Raw genomic sequence first — 24,970 nt, forward strand, 5'->3', positions numbered from 1 at the left:
GAGGGTGGGAGGGAGGCTCAAGAGGGAGGGGATATGGGGATATATGTATACATATAGCTGATTCACTTTGTTGTACAGCAGAAACTAACACAACATTGTAAAGCATTTATACGCCAATAAAGATGTGAACTATATATATATCTTGTCATCCCTGCAGAACATGTAGGGCTCCTTCTTCAGAATGCATTAGGGTTTCAAGGTGGTATTGATGGGAGAAGGAGAGAGCAGTGTAAAATCTAGTTAACTCTATTGCTCATGCAGTATTAGCAGGTTGTTTCTGAACCGGAGTAATACATTCAAAGAATTGCATGAACTCAAATAGAATAAATTCCAAATGTTAGGACTCCAAACTGAACAAAACCAAGTAACTCATTCTAACAAATCCCTTTTTACAGGGTTAAAGCAATTAATGATGTCCACTCTTTCCTTTGATAAAAGTATCCTTATAAGAAATGCAGATAAAAAGATATATTATTCCATAATTATTTTCTCCTTTAACTCTTTAGATCTCCTTGTCTCTCACTGTGGCAACTTTGAATAAGTGGGAAAGTATGGACTTACAGGAACTTACATTACTTCAGTATTTACTGTGTGCCAGGCATTGTGCTATGTACTTTATTTGCATTCTGCTATGTGAGGTAGGTGCTATATAATCTCTGTTAAATGGATGAGGAAACAATGGCTTAATGAGATTAGTTCATTTCCCTGTGTCACATAACTAAAGGGAGCTTGGCTTTAAATCCAGGTCTTCCTGACCACAGAGCTCAAGCTCTTCATCAGTATTCATTGAATTCATAGCTGATCAAATGTTCATATTCAAAAGGTATGGATGAACAGATCATTGTCAGCATGAAGGGCTGTGCATTGTCCAGTTCTGGGTCTTACAGTTTCAAAGAAATACAGGTCACTTGCAGTGTGCTTAGAAAAGAGCAACTCGAGGGGCAAAGGGCCCACAACCACTTCAGCTGAAAAGGGATCTTAGGAGCCAGCAGTGTTTAGCCAGGAGAAGGGAAGACATAACATGGTCCTGTCTTCAGAGATTTGAAGAGCTGCCCAGAAGGAACTGAAATGAGCCTCTATTCAGAGGGGCCTGGAAGAGACCATTTCCAGGGTTGTTAGCGATTCTGTGATTCTGTGATACATTCCTCACAAATCCAGAGAGTATGTCTTAGTTCAGGCACCTATAACAAGACACCACAGACTAGGTGGCTTAAGGAACAAGCATTTATTTCTCATGGTTCTGGAGGCTGGAAAGTCCAAGATCAAGGTGCCAGCAGATCTGGTGTTTGGTGAAGACACTCTTCTTGGTTTGCTGTTGGCCATCTTCTCCTTGTATCCTCACAGGGCAGAGAGCAGAGAGGGCTGGCTCTCTTCTTCTTTTTATGAGGGCTGTAGTCCCACCATGAGAATTCTACCTTCATGACCTAATCACCTCCCGAAGGCCCCATCTCTGAATGCCATCTCATTAGAGTCTCAACATATGAATTTGGGGTGGCAGAGGGAGACACAAACACTCATTACATAGCAGAGGAGAGCCAGTCGAAGTTGCACGTCGGCTTAGCTTGAAGGAGAATTCTCTGCTAGAGAAATCGAACGGTGGCAGTTGTGCTTCAGACTTAATCCATCACTGCAATTACCAGCATGGTCAGAAAAACACTTGGCAGGAATTTTGGAAAGGAAATTTAAATATAGGTTGATTGATTAAATGAAATGCCTTTCTCAGACTGGAGAGTCCATGAATTGACACGTAAAGTCTTCTTGATTACAAACCCCCAAAGCATTGTGCTAAGATTCCTGAGCCTGGGATCCCATGTTTCCTCTGCTCATCTCAAGAAGCCTTCAGTAGGAAGGGAAGACTAGAGAGAAGAATTTATAATGACAGTAGCGTCAGCTCTCAGCTCTTGCACTTGAGTTCTAAAATGACATAGACAGGGAGGTAAGAAAATCTATGTAATTATTCACAATAGTCAAGGGGTGAAAGCATCCTACATGTCCACAGACAGATGAATGGATAAACAAAACATGGTGCATGTACAATGAAATATTATTCAGCATTGATAAAGAATGGAATCTTTACATATGCTACAACATGAATGAACCTTGAGACATTATGCTAAATGAAATAAGCCAGTCACAAAAAGACAAATATTGCATGATTCCACTCAAATGCTTCATCTAAAGTAGCCAAACTTTTAGAAACAGAAACTAGAATGGTGGTTGCCAGAGTTTGAGGGGGGGGTAGAACGGGGAAGTTGTTATTCAGTGGGCATAGAGTTTCAGTTTTGCAAGATGAAAAGTTCTAGAGATGTTACACAATATGAATGTTCTTAACAGTACTGAACTGTTCACTTAAAAATGGTTAAGGTGGTAAATTTTATGTTATGTGGGGGTTTTTTTACCACAATAAAAAAACAAGAGAAAAACCATGCAGGTACTAATGAGATAATTCATAAAAAAGTGTTTTAAAAAGAACAAAACTCCATTCATTTTAGGAAATATAAATAATATCAACAAGTGAGAGGGGCAACATTTCTAACTGATAAAGAATCTTCCTTGGTTAAATGCAACTATATATGGATGTGGGTTAATGAGTGAAAAATTCAAATTAGGTGATAAGATCAAATTCGTTTTTAAAATGCAGTATAATCAGACATCATGATGAACACAATGAGAATGACAGGACCTACTCAGCAGATACCCTGAAGATGGGCTCAGTTTCATCTTTAGCTTTTCTCAAGTGATTTTCCTAAAACAGAAGTTACTACAGTGATGTTCTTTTTTTTTCTTCTTTCAACCTCAAATACTCCTAATATCTTCTATGTGAAACACACATACATGGATACACAAACAAAAAATAGTTAAGAACCCCTGTCTAGACAGACAGGGTTACAAGTTAGACCTCTGAAAAGAGAGATTTCAAATAACACCTCGAGATTTCTCAGCCTTTCAGACTAGCTAGAAGTTTCAGAGAAAAGTCAAACTCTCCCTTCTGATTGCTTGTTCTTTGTGTATTTTCCATTGTGGGACCAACTCTTGTCTATATTTGAAACCAAGAAACAATTGCCTTTGAACCCCATGTATCCTTGACATCTTCCATTTTCTGACATTCCCTATCTTTCCAGGTTTCCCTTGATAGCTCTTGGATTGAAACGTATAACTGTTAAGACAGCATTATAAGCAGTCCTTCCTTTTTGGTTAGACATGAAATTGTCTGTCGCCCTAAGCTCAACCTACCCTATTTTTTAAGTTTCTTGCTGGTTAATTCTACTCCAGGTTTCATTCCCCCCTGCCCTCCTTACTCAAGGTTGGATTTTTTTCTTTCAGCTGCCGAAGCTGTAACAATTGGGGGTGTGTGATAAAGGATAAACTAGCTATGATTCTAAATTGCACCTAGCAAATGGGGAGATTTTTAAATGAAGTTGTTGTTCCTAACTTTATCTAAACAACTGTAATTTCTAAATTTATGACTCATATATAGCTCTGATGTAACTTATAGGATAGCTTGGTGTAGTGATGAAAAATTTAAATAATTCCCTAAGATAAAAGATCAGAGAGCTATCCATAACATGTAAGTAGCTTCCTTGGTCCAAAGAAGGAAAGCATGGGGGAAAATGGTAGAGATGGGAATCAGGAAACATTTGTCCATGGTTCCAAAGCTAAGGATTCTTCCTGAAAGCCAGTGTCGAAGGGATTGTGGTCCAGTTGGCTTTATTTCCCATGTTAAGCAAAGTGTGGGGAAGTGATTTGTGTTCCCTTCACTCACATACTTTCCAGGTATTTAGCATTTTCTCCCTTCTTTCTGGTTCTTACCCTACCTTATTTTCTCCATATATATATAACATGTTAAGTGCTTTTCTCCACTTAACGTATTACTGGGTTGGCCAAAAAATTCATTCGGGTTTTCCACGTTACAGAAAAACCCGAACGAACTTTTTGGCTAACGCTATATATATTTGTGTTTAGTATCAGCCTCCATATCACTAGACTGTAAGCTCCCCGTCATTCCAAAGATTAGCCCATAGCAAGAGTTCAATAAATATCTGTGAAATGAAGGAATGACTGAACGGTGAAACAACCTTTTTCTTTAAATATAGAATTTTCAGAGTTCTTTGGCCTATTTTTTTTTCCAGGAATGTTAATACATACTACCCTTGAACACCAGTGAAAGCACCTTATAGTGAGATGTCTTTGGCCTCTCTGGCATTCTTAACTCGTGTCAACAAAAATAATCGATAAACAATCTATAATAAGAATAGAAAAGAGTTTTATTTGAGCCAAACTGAGGACTGTAGCCCAGAAGACAGCTTTTCAGATTGCTCTGAGAAACTGCTCCAGAGATGCATGGTTTTCAATACAGCTTTCTATCTTGTCAGAACAAAGAACATTAAACAAGTCAGGGATACATTTCTTCAAGGTTTCAACAAAAACAGACTAGCACATACCCAGTGAGTCAGTAGGGCCTTGGCACCTGGGAAGGGAGCCTTATCTTCAAAGGAGTACCAGCATTGGCATTCCAGGGAGGGAGGCATTATTTTTAACATGGACATTCTTTACTTCTGGTCAGTGTGCCCTTTTCTTTAATAATTAAAGCAGATGTACAGTGTCTGTTTGATAGGCCACAAACAGGCTATTGTAGTTAGCATAAAATTCAAGTTAATTCATGTATAAGCCAGAATGACTTCCCTATACCTCAGTACATGAAAATTTCTTTTGTCACTTGGATGCAAAATAATACTGAATAAAACTCTTGTGGACTTTCTTTTAATCAAACATGGCAGGAAAGACAATATTACCATAGCATGATAATAAATAACTTTATTATTTTTTTAGGTACTTTGCAAATGCATTACAGGAATAGCCCACATAGTAATTTGGAATAAAAAGGATACAGAGTAGAAATATCTTGCCTGACTACCCCTCTGAATGATAACAAGGAACAGATAAGATCATCTTTATGCAAATACTCTGAAAAGTAAAATATTAGCAATACAAATAATCAAATATGTAAATAATGAAAATTTTTCTAGGAATGGTTCATATATAGTTGATTATTTTTAGATTTTGCCCAGTATCATAAGCTCTGTTCCAAGCGAAAAGCTGCTTTCACACTCCACTATACAACCAATTATCCTTTATTTCTTTGGTGGGCTCTGTGGTAGCCTCTCAACGTCCATTCCCACTTCACCTGGTAAAAACTCCAGTTTTCCTTCCAGTTTCTGGGAGGGGCTCCCTTCTTCCCTGGTTCTAGGAGCCATTGATTCAGGGGTAAGCTCATGACCCAGGCCAGGGCAATGAGAATGGAGAACAAGATTTGGAAAACAAGCTTCCTTGCCCTGGTGGGGATGTTTCTGGAATTACTCTTTGATCTCTCCAGTCATGAATGAAGACTTTTGTAGCCTTTGGAGTTACTGGAAGCCAGTTTGTGTCTGTATGGGTGATGTGACACCCCAGAAAGTAGAATGGAGAGGCAAAAGAAAGTGGGTATTTGGTAACACTGTTGGGTCACTGAACCAAGTTTCTCTCCTGATTCAATGTATCCTGCTTTGTTGTCAGTATCAGTGTAAATTGGGTGCTTCGTTACTTGTCACCAAGCACATCCTAACAAATGAAATTCCTTTCTTCAACAAGCATACATTAGGAATCCACTAAATGTTAGGCTTTGTGATCCGAAGGTAATTTAGGTCTCTTTCATACCCTCAAAGAAGTTATAATCTGGTAAGAGAAACAAAAAGTAAACACCCAGGTGGGCTGATGATGTGGTGAGAATGTCCATCAGAGATGTGGGCAGTAAGGGGGTGCATTGTTTAAAGAGAATTTAAAAAATTACAAAATTGACTAAAAGTCTTCTTTTTATTATCACCACACACTGTAATTTTAAATAATGCCAGTGCAGTGATAGAATACTCCTCCCTGCCAGGATGGACCATTCCCACTGCCTCAGGTCCCCAAATCTGATGTATCATTGTTAAATGACTACCTCTGAATCACAGTAAATCATCTTTGTAGCGTGAAGCTCACCATTTCAGAAATAAGGCTTCTAAAAAAAGCTGTTCTTCGATCATATGGCAACCAAAATCTTGATTGCAATATGGAGTAGAGGTATCAAACTATAACAAGGTTGGCAAAAGGGAGTATTTAATTCAGTATTGTATGAAGGCAACTTGGGAACTTATTGAAACTATATGAAGGTTCACAATGGGATAAGGAAAATTATATGCCACAAAATATTAATGCTAAAGAGGGGAGGGCTGATAATATACTTCCAGTTTGTCCTTACTGAGAAACTGATAATATCTCTCAGCCAGGTGAGGCTAAGAGAACAGACTCTGTAATGACTCTAAAAGTTCCTACTAAGGTAATTTAATCCATCGATGCTGTTCTGTGCATCTGCCATTCTGGCTATGTTCTAGTCCTTGTCAGGAGGTCACTTTATCAGTGCTCTGTACTCTCACTTTCTGATAAATGGTTGCTCCAAGATCGCTTTAAGTGTAGTCTTTATCCATTGTAGTATGAAAGACAGTTGCTTCAACATTATGGCTTGGCTATTTCCTACCTGATGGATGCAGATTGCACTGTGTTGACCTAAAACAAATAGACTGCCAGTTATTTCTCCCACAGAAATGGGTTTATGCGGGATAAGCAAAAAATCGCAGTTTGGAGCATGCAACCACGGCTAGCCATATGCAAGTGCCCGCACAGCAAGGAGAGGAGAACTCTTTTAAAGAGGGGAAAAGGAAGTTGGGAGGGCTGTAGTAAACAGAGAGTCCATTGGAGGAACTGAAAGTTTGAAGTATAGTGGCTTTTCATTGGCTGATTTGTGACAGTCTCTCACTGGCTGAGGCCTTGCCCAGCAAGAAAAGGAAGTTTTTCTTCTTACCCTTGGGCTGTGCTAGTGTTGTAGGGTGTGAGAGCTCTCCCTTATGGCCTCCCAACTATTTTCTTTGAGCTTTTTGTTTATTAATTTTTACAACTGCAATAGAGGTACAGATAATATGGAGTGGGAGAACTGACACTGGTGAAGTCATTCCTCACTGGGGAGATGAGGGAGTCCTGGGTCCTGACAGATGAGAATGGTTTGTAAGAGCAGAGGCAGAAACTGAAGGCATTGAAAGCTGAGGAAATAGTTTAAGATACAAGAGTATAAAAACATGTTGTATATTCATTAAAGAACTGTAAAGCAGCAAGACGAAACTATGAGTATGTGGCAGTATATGTGAGGGAAAGAAATCTGTTCTAACATTACAGAAAGAAGACTAAAAGTATTTAGCAGAATGACGTTGCATCTAGAACGTTATGCTAATTACTTAGAACTTCATTTGGTAAATAATAAGGAGCTATTATAAAAGTTTGACCACAGAAATGATATAATTTGTTTTTCAATTTTATATTATGTAATATTTGAACATTCAAAAATACATTTGAAGGGACTCCCCTGGCGGTCCAGTGGTTAAGATTTCACCTTCCAATGCAGGGAGTGCAGATTCGATCCCTGGTCAGGGAGCTAAGATCCCACATGCCTCGCGGCCAAAAAACCAAAACTTAAAACAGAAGCAGTATTGTAACAAATTCAATAAAGACTTTAAAACTGGTCCACATCAAAAAAATCTTAAAAAAAATACGTTTGAAATATATGTTATGAATAATATGATTAATATCTATGAAACTATCACCCAATTTAGAAAATTAAAATAATTCTAACACCATTGCGTATCTACTTTGCTTCTTCTCTACTCTGCTTTTTACTTCCTGCTGTTATCAGATCATTAATTTTGTTTTATCATTTCTTTGCTTTTAAAAAAAAAAAAGATTTAGCATGTATATATCCCTAAACAATGTATTGCTTGGTTTTCCTTGTTTTTAAAAATTATATGCTACATATAGTTTTCATTATTTGCTTTTTTCTGTGGATACTATTTTTTTAATTTTTCAATACATAGTTGTTATTATAACTTTAATTCACTCATTTTCATCACTAATATGCCAATATGAATATGCCACATTTATTTATCTATACTCCTGCTAATGAACATTTCAGATTTTTTTTTTTTATTATTACAAGCAATGTCTTCTGTGCACATGAACAAGAGTTTCTCAGGTATATACCTTGGAAAGGAATTGCTGAAGGTTATGTTTAGGAAGGTTCAGTTTTACAAAATAGTGCCAATATTTTTTCTAAAGCATTTAAAACACTGGCCAGCATCAAACCACAGCAGCTTCAACAAGCGTGTAGAGTCAAACTTCTTGTCTTTCTGCCAAAAAAGGAAACAACCAAATGTATATCATTTTTGTATTGCATTTCCCTGATTACCAAGGAAATTGAGCATTTTTAAGATATTTATTGCGATTATGTCTCTTTTAAGACATGTCTGTTCTTATCTTTTGCCATTTTTCAATTGAAATATTTTCATAGTTAAAGGACTATTTCAATTGTCTACATTTTAAATCAGTTTTGGTAAGAATGTTTCCTATTTTGTCGGAGTTTTCAGATTATTACATTTCTCTGAATGTCTTTTTATTATTTTTAAAATCACCCATGTATCTATAGTTATGTTCTCATTTATATTCCAAATATTTTAAATTTATATCTTCTCTCTTTCTCTTCATCAGTCTGGCCACCAGCTTGTTTATTTTAACAGCTCTTCAAAGAAACAACTTTGCTTTTGTTGAACATCTATGTTAATCTGTTTCTTGTTTTGCTTGTTTTAAAAAAACTCATCTTTATTATCTCTGTTATTCTGCTTTCTTGGTACTTATTCTGTTTTTCTAACTTCTTAATTTGATGGCTTATCTATAAGCATACAAGGTTGTGATGGTTCATTGAGCACTGTTTCAATATAACATTATCATTCCACTTAAATATTTTAATTTCCATTAAAAATGTTTTGACTTATGAGTTATTCAGAAGTGTGTGTGTTTAATTTCAAACTACATGGAGATTTGTATTGATCCTTTGGTTGTTCTCTTCTAATGTATTTGAACTGTGGTTAGAGGAACTGGTCTATGTGTACTGACTTTTCAACACTGAGACTTGCCTAATGGCCTAATATGTGAAAGATTTTTTTAAAGCCCCGTGTTTCTTTCTCTTTCTCTGTCTGACTTACTTCACTTAGTATGATAATCTAAGACAAATATCATATGATATTGCTTATATGGCTATATATCGCTTATGGATATGATATCACTTATAGTGGAATCTAAAAAAAGTGATACGAATGAACTTATTTACAAAACAGAAATAGACTCACAGACATAGAAAACAAACTTACGGTTACCAAAGGAGAAAGGGGGGGGAAGGGATAAATTAGGAATTTGGGATTAAAATATACACGGTAATATATATATAAAATAAATAAACAACAAGGACCTACTGTATAGCACAGGGAACTGTACTCAGTATCTTGTAATAACCTATAATGGAAAAGAACCAGGAAAAGAATATATATATATATACATGTAATAATATATGTATTATTTTAGTGGTTGCCCTAGGAATTTTACCATGCATACTTAATAAAGTCTAATGTTAATCAATGTATTAATTCTATCCTAAAACTATATAAGGATCTTGGAATATTTATTGTTTACCCTCTCTCCTAACTTTCACACTATGGTTTATCTTTTTTTTCCTGCCTGCATTAGAGATAATTATGCTTATTTATATAGACAGTATTGGTTTAGATTTATCTGCTTATTTACAGTTTCTTCTCACCATTCTTCTTGCATTTCAGACTGTCTTTTTGAGACCATTTTCCTTCAATACATAACGTCAATATTCTTTTAGTGATTGCCTATTATTAGAAAACTCTATTTTGTTGGTTATTTTGGTTTTTTTTTTTAATGAAAATGTCTCTATTTTATTCTCATTCTTAAAAGGTAGTTTTGATATTATGTTGAAAATTCTTTTCCTTCAACACTTTGAAGATTTTATTCTGTTGGCTTTTGGGTTCCATTACTGTTGTTGAGAATCTTTTTTTAAATTGCAGTATAGTTTTTTACAATATTATATTTTTCAGGTATAGTGATTCAGTATTTTTACAGCTCATACTCCATTAAAAAAGTTATTACAAGATAATGGCTTGTTCCTTGTTCCTTAACTGTTTTACACATAGTAGTTTGTATCTCTTAATCCCATACCCCTATCTTGCCTCTCCCCACTTCCCGTTCCCCACTGCGAACCAATAGCTTATTTTCTATATCTTTAACTCTGTTTCTGTTTTCCTGTATACATTCATTTGTTTTATTTTTTAATTTCCACATATAAGTGATATCATATAGTATTTGTCTTTCTTTGACTTATTTCACTAAGCATCTTATTCTCGAGGTCCAACCACATCGCTGCAAATAGAATTTTATTCTTTTTATGGCTTATATTCCATTGTATATATGTATATATATGTGTGTATATATATACACACACACACACCCCACATCTTTTCTTATCCATTCCTCTGTTGATGAACACTTGGGTTGCTTCCATATTTTGGCTACTGTAAATAGTGCTGCTATGAATATTGCTATGAACATGTATCTTTTCGAATTAGTGTTATCATTTTCTCCAGATATATACCCAGAAGTGGAATTGCTGGATCACATGGTAGTTCTCTTTTCAGTTTTTTGAGGAACCTGAATACTGTTTTCCATAGTGGCTGAACCAATTTACATTCCCACCAACAGTGTATGAGGGTTCCTTTTTCTCCCCATCTTTGACAACATTTGTTATTTGTAGATTTTTTTAGGACAGCCATTCTGACAAGTGTGAGGTAATCTCTCATTGTGGTTTTGATTTGCATTTCTCTAATGATTAGCAATGTTGAGCATCCTTTCATGTGCCTGTTAGCCATCTGTATGTCTTCTTTGGGCATGTATCTATTCAGTATTCTGCCCATTTTTTGATTCAGTTGTTTGGTTTTTTTAATATATATATTTAGTTGTATGAGCTATTTATATATTTTAGATATTAACCTCTTGTCAGTTATATTGTTTGCAAATATTTCCTCCTATCCTGTAGGTTATCTTTTTGGTTTTCTCAGTGGTTTCCTTTGCTGTGTAAAAGCTTTTAAGTTTAAATAAGCCCCATTTGTTTATTTATTTATTTAATTTTGCCTTAGGAGACAGATCCAAAAAATAATTGCTACAATTTATGTCAAAGAGTGTTCTGCCTGTTCTCTTCTAGTTCTGTGGTTTCAGGTCTTACATTTATGTACATTTAATCCATTTTGAGTTTATCTTTGTATATGGTGTGAGGGAATGTTCTAATCTCTGTTTTACATGTAACTGTCCAGTTTTCCCAGTGCTACTTATTGAAGAGAATATCTTTTCTGCATTGTATATTCTTGCCTCCTTTGTCAAAGATTAATTGAACATAAGTGTATGGGTTTATTTCTGGCTTTCTAGTCTGTTCCATTGATCTATGTGTTTTGATTACTGTAACTTTGTAGTATAGTCTGAAGTCTGGGAGTTTGATACCTCCAGCTTTGTTCTTTTTTCTCAAGATTGCTTTGGCAATTCAGAGTCATATGTGGTTCCATATGAATTTTATTTGTTCTAGTTCTGTGAAAAAGTGTCATGGGTATTTTGATAAGGATTGGATTAAATCTGTAGATTGCTTTGGGTGTTATGGCCATTTTAACAATATTAATTCTTCCAGTGCAAGAGCACAGAATATCATTCCATTTCTTTGTCTCACCTTCAGTTTCTTTCATCAGTGGTTCATAGTTTTCAAAGTATAGGTCTGTTACTTCCTTGGTTAAGTTTATTCCTAGATATTTTATTCTTTTTGATGTGATTGTAAATATGATTGGTTTTTTTACTTTCTCTTTTGGAGAGTTCACTGGTGGTGTATGGAAAAGCAACAGATTTCTGTATATTAATCTTTTAACCTGCAACTTTACTGAATTCGTTTATTAGTTCTAATAGTTTTTTGGTGGAGACTTTAGGGTTTTCTATATAAAGTATCATGTCAGGACTTCCCTGGTGGCGCAGTGGTTAAGAATCTGCCTGCCCATGCAGGGGACACGGATTCGAGCCCTGGTCCAGGAAGATCATGCATGCCACAGAGCAACTAAGCCCATGCTCCACAACTACTGAGCCTGTGCTCTAGGGCCCACAAGCCACAACTACTGCCCATGTGCCACAACTACTGAAGCCCGCACGCCTAGAGCCTGTGCTCCACAACAAGAGAAGCCACCTCAATGAGAAGCCCGTGCACCACAACAAAGAATAGCCCCCACTTCCCACAACTAGAGAAAGCCCACGCTCAGCAATGAAGACCCAACGCAGCCAAAAATAAATAAATAAATAAATAAATAAATAAATAAATAAATAAATAAATTTATTTATTTATTTATTTAAAAAAGGAATCTGCCTGCCAGTGCAGGGAACACAGGTTCGAGCCCTGATCCTGGAAGATCCAACATGCCGCGGAGGAGCTAAGCCTGTTCACCACAACTACTGAGTCTGCGCTCTAGAGCCCATGAGCCACAACTGCTGAGGCTGTGTGCCACAGCTGCTGAAGCCCCTGCTCCGCAACAAGAGAAGCCACTGCAATGAGGAGCGCACCGCAACGAAGAGCAGCCTCTGCTCACCGCAACTAGAGGAAGCCCATGCACAGCAATGAACACCCAATGAAGCCAAAAATAAATAAATAATTAATTAATTTTTTAAAAAAAGTATCATGTCATATGCAAATAGTGACAGTTTTACTTCTTCCCTTCCAATTTGGATGCCTTTTATTTCTTTTTTCATGTCTAACTGCTGTGGTTATGACTTCCAATATTATGTTAAATAGAAATGACAAGAATGGGCATCCTTGCCTCATTCCTGATTTTAGAAGAAAGGCTTTCAGCTTTTCACCGTTGGGTGTGATGTTAGCTGTGGGTTTTTTGTAAATTTCCTTTATTATGTTGAGATATGTTCCCTGTATACCATCTTTGAGAGTTTTTCTCATGAATGGATATTGAATTGTGTCAAATGTTTCTTCTGCATCTACTGAGGTGATCAGGTGATTTTTATCCCTCCTTTTGTTAATGTGGAGTATCACATTGATTGATTTGTGAACATTGAACCAACTTTGCATCCCTGGAATAAACCCAACTTGATCAGGGTGTATGATCCTTTTTGTATGTTGGATTTGGTTTGCTAATATTTTGTTGAGGAGTTTTGCATCTGTATTCATCAAAGCTATTGGCCTGTAATTTTTTTTTGGTAGTGTCTTTGTCTGCTTTTAGTGTCAAGATGATGGGGGCCTTGTAAAATGAATCTGGGAGTGTTTTGTCCTTTTCAGTTTTTTGGAATAGTTTGAGATAGATAGGTATTAGCTCTTCTTTAAATGTTTGGTAGAATTCTCCTGTGATGCAGTCTGCTCCTAAACTTTTGTTTGCTGGGAGTTTTTGTATTACAGATTCAATTTCACTTCTAGTGATCAGTCTGTTCAAATTATCTGTTTCTTCTTCATTCAGTCTTGGCAGGTTGTGTGTTTCTAGAAATTTGTTCATTTCTTCTAGGTTGTCCAATTTGCTGACATATTACTGTTCGTAGCATTCTGTTAGAATTTTTTGTATCTCTGTGATATTACTTGTTATTTCTCCTCTTTTATTTCTTATTTTGTTTATTTGTGCCCTCTCTCTCTTTTCTTCTTGGTGACCCTGGCTAATGATTTATGAACTTGCTTATCTTTTTAAAAAACCAACTCTTGCTGTCATTGATATTTCCTATTGTTTCTTTGATCTCTATTTTATTTATTTCCTTTCTGATCTTTATTATTTCCTTCCTTCTGCTGATTTGGGGCTTTGTTTACTTCTTCTTTTTCTAATTCCTTTAAGTGGTAGGTTAGATTGTTCATTTGAGTTTTTTTCCTTTCTTGAGGAAGGCCTGTATTGCTATAAACTTCCCTCTTAGAACTGCTTTTGCTGCATCTCATAGATTTTGGAGTGTCTCAAGGTATTTTCTAATTTCCTCTTTGTTTTCATCATTGACCCATTGTTTTTCTTTAGTAGTATGTTGTTTAGTCTCCATGTGTTTGTTATTTTCCCATTTTTATTTCTGTAATTTGTTCTTTTATATCAGAGAGGTCGGAAAAAAATGCTTGCTGTAGTTTCTGTCCTCTTAAATTTGTTGAGACTTGTTTTGTGGCCTTGCATGTGAACTATCCTGGAGAACATTTCATGTTTAGTTGAAAAGAATGCGTATTCTGATATTTTTGGATGTAGTGTCCTGTAGATGTGTATTAAGTTCAACTGGTCTATTGCATCATTTAATCCACTGTTGCCGCATTGATTTTCTGTCTGGATGATCTGTCCATTGATGAAAGTAGAGTGTTAAAGTTCCCTATTATTGGGAATTCCCTGGAAGTCCAGTGGTTAGGACTCCACACTTACACTGCAGGGGCCATGGCTTCGATCCCTGGTTGGGGAACTAGGATCCCGCATGCCACATGGTGTGGCCAAAATTTTTTTTTAAAAAGTCCCTTGCTATTATTGTATTATTGTCAATTTCTCCCTTTATGTTTGCTGTTGATAATAGTACTGTCAAATTTTCATCCTTTGTAGCTGGTTTGTGTTCTTCCTCTGGCCATCTCTTTATTTTTGGTGTTCTGCAGTTTTCCACCTGTCTAGGTGTGGATTTCTAAAAATCTATTCTGTTGGCATATGGTGTGCTTCCATTTTATGTGGAGTCATGTTTTTCATCAGTTCTGAACATTTTTCGACCAAATATTGAATTTAAATATTGTGTCTCCTCTGTTATTTCTAGTCTCTCTCACTGGACAACAATTGTGCATATGTATATTCTCATATTATCCGCTATGTCTCTAATAACTTACATCTTCTTATATCTACATAATTGTACCATATTCTATGAATGTGTGATTTATTGTTTTCCAAAAAGATTAAAAAAAATCATGAGTTCAACAAATGCAACTAAATTCTCCTGCAGTTGAGCAAATTCATTTCTTATTGACTTTCTTCAAAAATACGTGACCAAAGAACTGCTTTTCCACTATTCTTAGCAATGACAAATTGGTCATACACTTCAATTAATAATAATTTGGTAAATAGCCTTGTTGCATCTGTTTGCCAAAATCAGTATTCCTTGTTGTACATTAATTTAAGATACAGAGCTTCAATTATGAAATTTGTTTTTCAATTTTTACATATTACATTTCATAGCCCCCAAATTTGTTGTGTCTTTTAAGTCCCCCTTCTCCACAGACTGTAAATCAATCTCTTTTTTACTTTATGAAAAAATTAGATCAACACATAAAATCAATCTCAGAAGTGGCATTAAAATACATGCATTCTGTATATCTAATAATATAGTATAATAGCATTCAGATTAAAGAGATATTTCTTTCATTCCCTATGTTGACAGTCTTCCTTTCCTGTCTTTCCCCCTTCCTTCCTGCTTTCCTTTCTTCTCATTTCCCCTCTCACTAAATCCAAAATTATTTGGAGCCACCGTGTTGACATTTTTCCCTTTTATACTGAGTTCAACAGTGTCAGTGTTAGCATTTGGACTTATATAGAAAATAACTTCTTCATTATTTATGGTAATAAAGGGGGACAGCATTGTGGGAGTGGACGTTCTCTGCACTTTTAGAGCTGGCTGCCAATATGATGGGGTTGGAAGGCTTTCTAACCCTTGATGCCATTCCCAAACTATTAAATTCTACCATTAGCAATTTGATCCTAGGGGTTAGGGCATTGACCCTTATCAAAATGCGAATCCCTCTGAGCCAGAAAATGCCTTAAGCTGCTATCATTCATTAACATCATGTGACTAATTCATATATTGGAATCTTTCCAACAGAAGTAGGCTGAGAGCAGATTTTGTAAGGAGAACTAGAGAGGTTCAGTTTGAGAGAGGGTCAGAATAAGATGAGGTGACAGAACATCCAAAGAACAGTAGGAAGCCATTGCAGGCAGAGAGAAAGAACAACTAGAGGTTGAAGAGGCTGAAGAGAAACTCACCTAATTCCCATTTTTGCCCATCCTTACTCCTAAGTGTGAATATTTTTTAAATGAAGAAAAAAAAAATCCACATAAACACTCTATAAACTTAGAGCAGGGGACACAGTTTCCTGCATAATTTCATTTGGGATTACATTAGGCAAGAATCATGGAGAGCGGGAAGCATCAATAGAAAATAACTTGTAGGTGATCAAAGCATGAAGAAGTGAGGGGTAGGGAGTAGAAAGAGGTTATTTATTGCATTTACAGGATTTTAGGACATGTATGTAATTCTGATAATGACTATTAAAACTAGACACAGAAACTCATCAAAAGTCTCATTTTAATCCAATAGTTTAATATTCGTTTCACCAAACTAGAATTTGATATGTTTGCATATGCTTCTTTTTTCTCTTCTCACATTTAGTAAGCATTTCTAGTATCTTTGTTTGTACAAGTTTTATTGCTAATGTTCTGGGGAATACAATGAAAAAGAAAAACAAAAGAGCTGTCCCCAAGTAGCTACCAAAGCATTACAAAAAAGAAAATTAAGCAATAAATATAGTACAAGGTAGACTATGATGTGAGCTCCTTGGGAAGAACAGAGGAAGCACAATGTGGTATACAGAGGGCGTTAAATAATACTTAATGCTTTGGTTATAAATAACCTATTCAGCCTTTGCTATAAAGATTGGCAGTTGGGGGGTGAGAGTTACTTTCATGCAGATCACCTAAGGCAAGCCACCAGTTATCCATTGAGATGAGGGTTAAAATCCTGGGAATGCATCATTGATGAAAAGAGCTTCTGCTCCCACCTTTGCTAGAAATTCTCAAAGATCCATAAGGCTTCAAGGAAGGAAACAAAAATTAAAATATCTCCCTGAAGCTTTTTCTTAGATTATTCCTTCAGGGTCAGAATCCCTCCTTGTCATAGTAGAGTAGCGTTAGGGGTTGGGAAATGCCAAAGTGTTAGAGGTTAGAGCAGGGACTTCTTAAGTTGAGATAGTAGAAGGCACCACAGCTAAAGGAAGGTTAAAAGTGGACAGCTATGTGGAAGTTGGACAACTATGATCCAGAATTTCAGAAGGAGAAACTTAACGGACCACAAATTTGAAGGAGCCAGAGGCAGGTATTGAAGTCAGGGTGTGCGGCCAGAATTCTATAAGTTAGTCATACTGGACCCCACAATAAGTGGCAGTGTTTGTGGCTTACTTTTGTGGAATATATGGTAAAAAGGCCTGAGGTCAAACTCATTGGACCAGGGGCTGAATGGATATTGCCAGCCAAAGCCAGTCTTCCTTAGACAGCATCTCTATCTTTGTGTTCTCACACTGCTTAATAATAAGCGATGAGAATCATTCTTGCTGTCATTTATGCCTCATGCATTTAGTAAGCAACAGCTGTGTTCTAGGTTCCATGTTAAGTGTGCATGGAGAGACAAGTGAAAGTAGGTGATGCTTCAGAACCTAGAGTCCAAAGGGCACGTGTAAACCACCAACAAGCCAGACAGAGCTAAGTTGCATGTATTTTTGTGAGGCTGGCCAAGAGCTGGTCTTAGAAGTCTAGCTTCAACATGTAAATAGTCATGATTAAGCTTCCCACAGAACTCACATGATTAATCATAAAAGTCCTTTGATCACAACCTTCTCATAGACAGATGTACTGTAACATTGACCTTGAAGGCACATGCCTTTAAAGGACTGATGAGGGACTTCCCTGGCAGTCCAGTGGTTAAGACTTGGCACTTCCACTTCAGGGAGCCTGGGTTCTACCCCTGGTCGGGGAGCTAAGATCCCACATGCCATGCGGTGTGGCCAAAAAAAAAAAAATTTAAGAAAGAATAAAGGACTGATGAGCAGAAAATAGGTAGGCTCTACTCAGGTAACACTCAGGAAACTTTGGGACTGTCATATTTGTTCTCTTGGACCTACATGTCCTACTGTCCTGCCCATCTGTTCCTTTCACTCAAGATCCCGGAATCCTACACCATGGGCAGGATTTTCACTTCTCAATATAGAACCATGTACCTTACCTCATGGTCCAACTGACTTCCTGAGAATAAATCATTGTCCTTGTACTTCATAAGAGACAACAAACAATGATTTGGTTGTTGACGTATATGAGGCTGCATTCATTCGACGGCGACATATTTTAATCACCAACAAGTATCCTAAAATTTTGGATTTTAATGCCCTGAAAGATCAACTTTTAATCAGTTATTGGTTACAATTTGAGGAGCCTTGTGTCCAGGCTAAATGCAGTGTGACTTATTCTATGGTGAGTAACTCCTCTTCATTTGAAGTCTTGAAGTTGTTTTAAATGCCTTAAACCAAGTTTCTCCAACAGCAGTGTCAGAATTGTGACATTTTATGCTAGTTTTACAGTGAAAAGGATTCTTTAGCAATGTGTTGAAAGGCACTGTGAGTTCACTCTGAGTCTTTGATTATGTTTAATAGCTTCGCTGACAGACAGTGAGTTATGATCTTTCTCTTCTCCTTTACAGTTTGTATTTACACCTCCTGGCATTTGATAAAGGCAATGTAGCAGGCTCTGCCTATTGACAGTGATGACTCCTTTATTGTAATCAGTACAGCGGAAAAAATAAAACTTGGCACAATAGGGTGTAAAACTCCTTCCTTCTGCCATTTTAAATGTTAGTAGTTATGTGTGTAACCTTGTAGAAAGACTGCTTTGTGAAACAAAATGTCAGCATATCCAGTCATTTGATTTACATGAGAAATTTTGCTTTCTTTCTATCAGGTTCAGTTTAGCAAATGAAGTTAAGAAAAGAATTTTTTTTTATCTTCTCTATTTGCAAGCCTTGGTGATGTAACCATTTATAAGCATGCCTATGTAATATTTAATGGGAGAAAATCAATGCTAATTCCCTCTCCAATCCAGTGAGGCTGAATTTGTCTAGCAGTAGGGAGTGACCAGAGTAAATGAACTGCAAACAGAACACCGACGAAGGAGTGGGATTGCTATTTCTGAATTCCTATTGGACTACAATAATTGTTAATAATGTATCTCAAGTTTGCCTCACTCTAGGATGCATTTTTTAAAGTAATTTCCTCTAGAAGTCTTTGAGTTGAGCTTTGCAGGTTTTCCCCCCACATATGCTAATATCTTTAGTCAGATGTCACTAATTTGAAATAGGTTTTGCCCCTTTGGGTGAAAATAACTTAGAATTCAACAAAGTAGGTATCTGGGTACCTGGGTTCTAGCCCCTCAGGTAGGAGTCTATTTAGGATCCAAACAGGGAGATGAAGTAATGGATGAGTATAAGGTGGAGTTTGGTAAACTTTTTCTATAAAGGGTCAGATAGTAATTATTTTTGGCTTTGTGAGCTATGCAGTCTCTGTCGCAACTACTCAAGTCTGCCAATGTAGCGTGAAAACAGACATAAACAACACATAAATGAATGAGCAATGATCATGGTTGTGTTCAAATATAACTTTATTTAAAACAACAGGGAGCAGCATGGTTTTGGTCTGTGCACCATAGTTTGCTAATCCTGCTATGAGATATCAGCCCTCTAGGATCGTATTTTGGCACATTACTAAAAAATAGCGATCACATAGTTTTCTTTACATGTTCATGTAGAGAAAGTGTTGGGGTTCCTTTAGACACTGATGAGTTATTTAGAATGTGTCCTAACACCAGCAAACCCTTGCTCTAGGCTTGCAAGACCCAAGGCAACAAGTGCTTGAGTAAAGGGCAGAAAAGGACCAGATGAGACCTGGGCCGAAGAAGCAGTTATTCCCACCCAGCATGTTTTCCTGGTTATTAATAATGTGGGGTGGAATGCATTGACGTGGGAGTAGAGGAGGGAGTCTGGTCATGCGAGAAGCTTGGACCAGGGACTATTCTTGCCAGTATGATCATTCCAATTCAGAATCCATCCAAGGCCTTAAGGAAGTAGGAGTTATCAAGATAATGGGGCCATAGCCTAGCAGACAATTCAGAGAAGAGAGTCAATCCCAGTAGGGAGAGTAGACTACTTGGTAGGCACCACGTTGGACTGGTAGAAGGTATCTTTGTTGGGGGAGCTGATAGAGGTGACGACGTGGGAGGAAGCAAGGAGTGGTTGATGAGATGTTCAGAAAGTGGAAACTTGTGTTTTCAGCAGCCAACTTAGACACCCAAGTTTTTCTCGGACACCTAATTCCCGGAATATCACAAGATTTAATTAAGGCACCGCTGGAGTGTGTGACTGAGTTTCTGACCCACAGGATGGGTAGATGTCTGCAGATACTACAGCAAAGGCTGGGAAAGACCCAGGAACTAGGCAGCAGCTGACAGTATTAGGGTTGTACGTATTGTGCTCACATAGGACAAAAGCTACGAGGGCCAGCACTGAACTCTTTCTTTTTTTTTTTTTTTTTTTTAAATTTTTATTTATTATTTATTTATTATGTTTATGTTTGGCTGTGTTGGGTCTTCGTTTCTGTGCGAGGGCTTTCTCCAGTTGCGGCGAGCGGGGGCCACTCTTCATCGCGGTGCGCGGGCCTCTCACTATCGCGGCCTCTCTTGTTGCGGAGCAGAGGCTCCAGACGCGCAGGCTCAGTAGTTGTGGCTCACGGGCCCAGTTGCTCCGCGGCATGTGGGATCTTCCCAGACCAGGGCTCGAACCCGTGTCCCCTGCATTGGCAGGCAGATTCTCAACCACTGCGCCACCAGGGAAGCCCTGAACTCTTTCTTTATAAACTTTGATTTATACCTCTGTGGGAAAATCAGACACTATGCCTAACACTGCATTGTTTCATGAGAGTCTGAGCTACTGAAAGTCATATTGTCTAACCCCTTTTTTGTGATGCATAAAGAACTTTTACGTTGTAAAAAGACTTTTAAAGATGCAGTGAGAATTTAACTTGAATATGGAAGCATTTTCAAGATGAAAAGCGGAAACAAAGAACAGCATAATAGGTATTATGTTCAGTAGACATTTCAAGATGAGTAATTCTTGTATTGTAGGCATTTTTTAAAATACAGAGAACAATGCTTTTAACCTTAATGTGTATATTTAAACACTCATAAAACATTTCTACTTTTTATGACAAAAATTTCAATGTACTAATGTACTTACAAATGAAAGTAAAGAAGAATGCCTGATGTTAATTGTATAAACGTAAAGTAAATATATAAAGCACATTGCTTTTATAGCCATGAGGAGACCGTGTATACCATTTGGGTAGGTTTATTCTAAATTTCCCATAAAGCAATATTCTATTTGTTCTTTAATAAAGTGCGGGCTTTGCCATCAGTGGAAAATAATAACTACCGTTTAATTTCGCAATTAGTGGCTTCTCTCTAGATAAGATTTGCCTGAGAGGAAAAGTGCATTCCAGTTCTGAGAAATTAACATCTCCGCGGTGAACAAAGCTCTAAAAAGAAAATCAGGCAAACCTCATCTCAGAACCTCACAAGAGTTGGAAACAACAGGCCTGATACCTCAGTCCCACAGCTCTTTGCCAACCACGTTTGGGGAATTGCTGTGACTAACAGAAGTAGAGAAGCTGAATTTGAGATAAACAGAAGTGAGATGCTTCCTAAGTGAGCCAGGAGAGATGAGATAGCTAAATGCAAGCAGCACCGACTATACTCTGCACCGTTGATTCCCGGGATAAATCTACGTGTGAAAAGTGGGGGCTGGATTGGAGCCATGTTAGAAAATCTACCGACCGGTGGCTCCAAGGCTGATTCTGGAAAAGAACCTTATGCCAGGCAGCCCACCGGCATCAGTGGAGGTCCTACTGCATGCAGAGCATTAGGTAGAGGGGCCATTTCATGGAACCTGAGAACCCAAATGCAACTAGATACTTGAGTTTGAAACCTAGGAATGTGAGTAACACTATTTTTTAAAATTTAATTTAATATTATTTTATTTTATTTTATCTTGAAGTTGATTCATTTATTGAGTACCCACGATATGGCCAGCTCTTTATGAAATTTACATTCTCGTAAAAAAGACAGAGTAGCACTCATTTTAAGTAAGGAAAAAAAAAATAGGAAAACTACAGTGATAGCAAAGGCCACTCACACTTGTCCAGGCTTGAGGGATACCCAGAGCCATGACCCTCTGCAGAAACATCTGATGATCCCCAAGTCCTTCACTGTGCTCCAGCTGTTGGTCTAAAGCCATGTGAGGCTAAGAGAGTCACTGCCAGCAGGGGAAACCCAACCACACAATCTGCTGTCCGTAAGCCACTCACGTAACCTCCCATTTTCCATGCAGAGAGTTGAGTTCAGACACCAAAAATGGTCTCGTGAAGCTTTTTTCATTTCCAGGAGTGCCTGTGTCTCTACAGAGCCAGCTCTCCTGAGGAGGTTCTGAAATGCAGTCTGTCCCCACGGTCTCCCTCTGCCCTTCCCAGGAAAATGTGGAAAAGTTCCTTACTCACCAAGTGGTTGGCCTTGATGCCAAACAACTCACTTGGTAATTGGTTCAATTGTAATAAATTAGCTTAGCAATGATTTTGGAAGAGTTGTAGCTCCATATTGCAGACCTTCTTCACTCAAACTGCTTCCCACAGACCAACCGGGGGCTCTTAGAGAAGATGAACTCTTCTGGTTGCTAATCTGAGGGGGAAATCTAGCAGATCGCGTTTACTTAGCCTCTCCGTTCAATTTGCCTGTGATAAACTGGGCTCTGCTAGATTTGTGCCTGTTTTATACAATAGGGATAATGGAAATAAAATGAATACTTCAGAACAGAGGCAATAAAGTATTATTATGGCTAATGAAGGAATGATTTGTTTTGAATGTCAATTGCTTAGAGGCAAGGATTTTGTAAAAATCAAATAATAAATGGTCACCATATCAGCAATATAAATATTCCCTTATTGATCTTACATGGAAATCAGATTTCAGAGAGAAAAATGCCCAACACACTTCAGAACAGATTCTAGAGCAAGTATCTCTGATGAATTATCAAGTTCCTAACTTGCTTGCATTACGTTTTTAGAAGCACCCTGATATTTTGATTTATAACTGTTCTTACATTACTTAGATTTCTAGATTCTATAGGTTACTAAAATTGAAGTGAAAGTTTCATGAGTCGAAACAATCAGAATAAGGCATTATATAATGCAGTAGTTCTCTTAAGCTTGCACTAAACATACCTGGAGAGTTTATTTAAAAGACAGATTCCGAGGACATATCCTCCAGAGACTTTGAGTCAGAAGATCAAGTAGGACCTAGGAATCAGCATTCACACTAAACAGCCAGCGTGTTTCTCTGCTTGTGGCCCTTGATCGTATTTTGAGAAAAACTGCAATAGAGTACATCCTGCTTTTGAATCAGGTTTCACAGGACACCCATAAGAAAGAGGACAGAAAGTTAAGATAGCTGAAATCGAGCTGAGATCAAGCCTCTGGTTCAGAGTAGAGTGCCAAAAGGGAGGAAAAAGATTAAAAGGAATTTTTATAGACGGGCCACTCACCTTGCTCCCCTTTTCCTGATCCACACCAAGTCTGCATCTTACAAGAGAACCCAGAATTAATCCCCGCACAGTGCCTAATGCACCCACTGAGTTCAGTAAGCCCTGCCTCTCTGGAATAAAGGCAGGTTTTAGTAAGGAACATTGCAGTTACAAAGACTAGGGCTACTCAATACAAAAAGAAAAAAAAGGTAAAAATGTCAATGCTGGAAAAGTACTGCCGGCCCTACTAATTATTTTAAAACATCTGGATAGCATAGTTAGTCTACAGTTCATCCAGATGTTTCAGCTTTGTGTACAGAGCCATGCTATGCATTCCAGCCGTCTGTTTTGACATGCATTTCCATGCTTGAACAGTCAGTGTCTGATGAGTATATTGTGGGGTGGAGGGGGAAGAGACAGCCTGAGGCCATGCACACACAGTCCCCAGTTTCAAACAGTTCTGTGCCAAGGATTGGTTTATTAGATGTTCAGTATTCAGAGCATGGTTTCCTCTGGAAACCATGTTTCACACAGTGGTTAACTACTCAAGCCAGTCCACGGAAGCCTCTTTAATCCATAACATAGCTAAAGTAGGGAATGGATAAAATTACCCAGTTGAGTTGTAGAAGTTGGATGTCCCCATGAAGCCCTCTGGAAGAGGAGTGGGAGGGGAAGAATTTTTTCTCTTTCCTGGAGTCAAGGATGAGCCTGGGCTACAAGACGTACTGCCTCCCTCCCCAACACGCAGGCAAAACTCACATTCTTAAATGCAGTTTGTCTGAAATAAATGGGATAAAAAGAAATTTGGACAAATTTGATTGACCGATAGCCCCCTAACTTTCGAGGAGAGATTTGTCTTTTAAAAGAGGCTGTGTATTTTTTATTGAATTTCTAATTGTTGAAATGGCAGGCAGTGTAGCATATTAGCTTGCATGAAAATAAAAGAGAAATACTCAGATTCTTTTGGAGAAAGGGAGATTATAGGCAGGTTGTACTTGCCTAGGAATCCTTTTCTAGTCTGTTCCCCAGGATGCTGATTTATTTATGCCAACATTTTCTATTTCTTGGCTTCCAAATATTCATATGTTCCAAATGCTATACAGTGTGTTTTGAAATAGCCAATATGGAGGCAATTAGGCCACCCCACTGTGTGTGTGTGGTGGGCAGGGTTTGGGTAGAGGCAAAAGGGACAAGAATTTGAATCTAGGGATCATTTCTGAGGTGAGTTCTGCCACCACTAAAAAATATATTGGTCTCTGTAGACAAATACCTGTGTTGATTGTATATAAATATACTGAGTGTTGATGGTGAATCATGTTAATTAACACAGACCAACACTTCTTAGTGATATGCTACGATCAATACTGTTCTATTATGATATTCATCTCTAATTAATTTTGGCTCAGCAGGCTAAAGCTGCAGACTCTGGCTAGTCAGGGGATGGCATTTGAAATATGCATTGCTTTACTTGTGGACTAAACTAGTGAATAGCTAATCTTGGGCAGCGGAAGAAATTATTTCATATCACTGCTCTCTGCTGATGTGTTTCCACCAGAGAACCTCTGCAAAGATGGAAAGAAAAAAAAAAAAATCACTACAAGAGAAT

General features: G+C 37.6%; 1 protein-coding gene across 6 annotated transcripts in view; it reads left to right on the forward strand.

Moving 5' to 3' along the window:
* The window catches only part of B3GALT1 (beta-1,3-galactosyltransferase 1), a 588,569-nt gene that overhangs the window by 461,247 nt on the left and 102,352 nt on the right, over window positions 1-24,970 (forward strand). Inside the window, exon 1 of one of the 6 annotated variants that reach the window (XM_082465175.1) lies at window positions 12,353-18,221. The exons of the other annotated variants lie outside the window; for them this stretch is intronic. The gene's annotated coding sequence lies outside the window, so the exon portion shown is untranslated. Of the gene's footprint in view, window positions 1-12,352; window positions 18,222-24,970 lie in introns of those variants that run through there. 6 annotated transcript variants of the gene reach the window in all.

Source organism: Balaenoptera physalus (genome assembly GCF_965194825.1).
Source record: "Balaenoptera physalus genome assembly, chromosome: 6".
Classification (NCBI taxonomy): domain Eukaryota; kingdom Metazoa; phylum Chordata; class Mammalia; order Artiodactyla; family Balaenopteridae; genus Balaenoptera; species Balaenoptera physalus.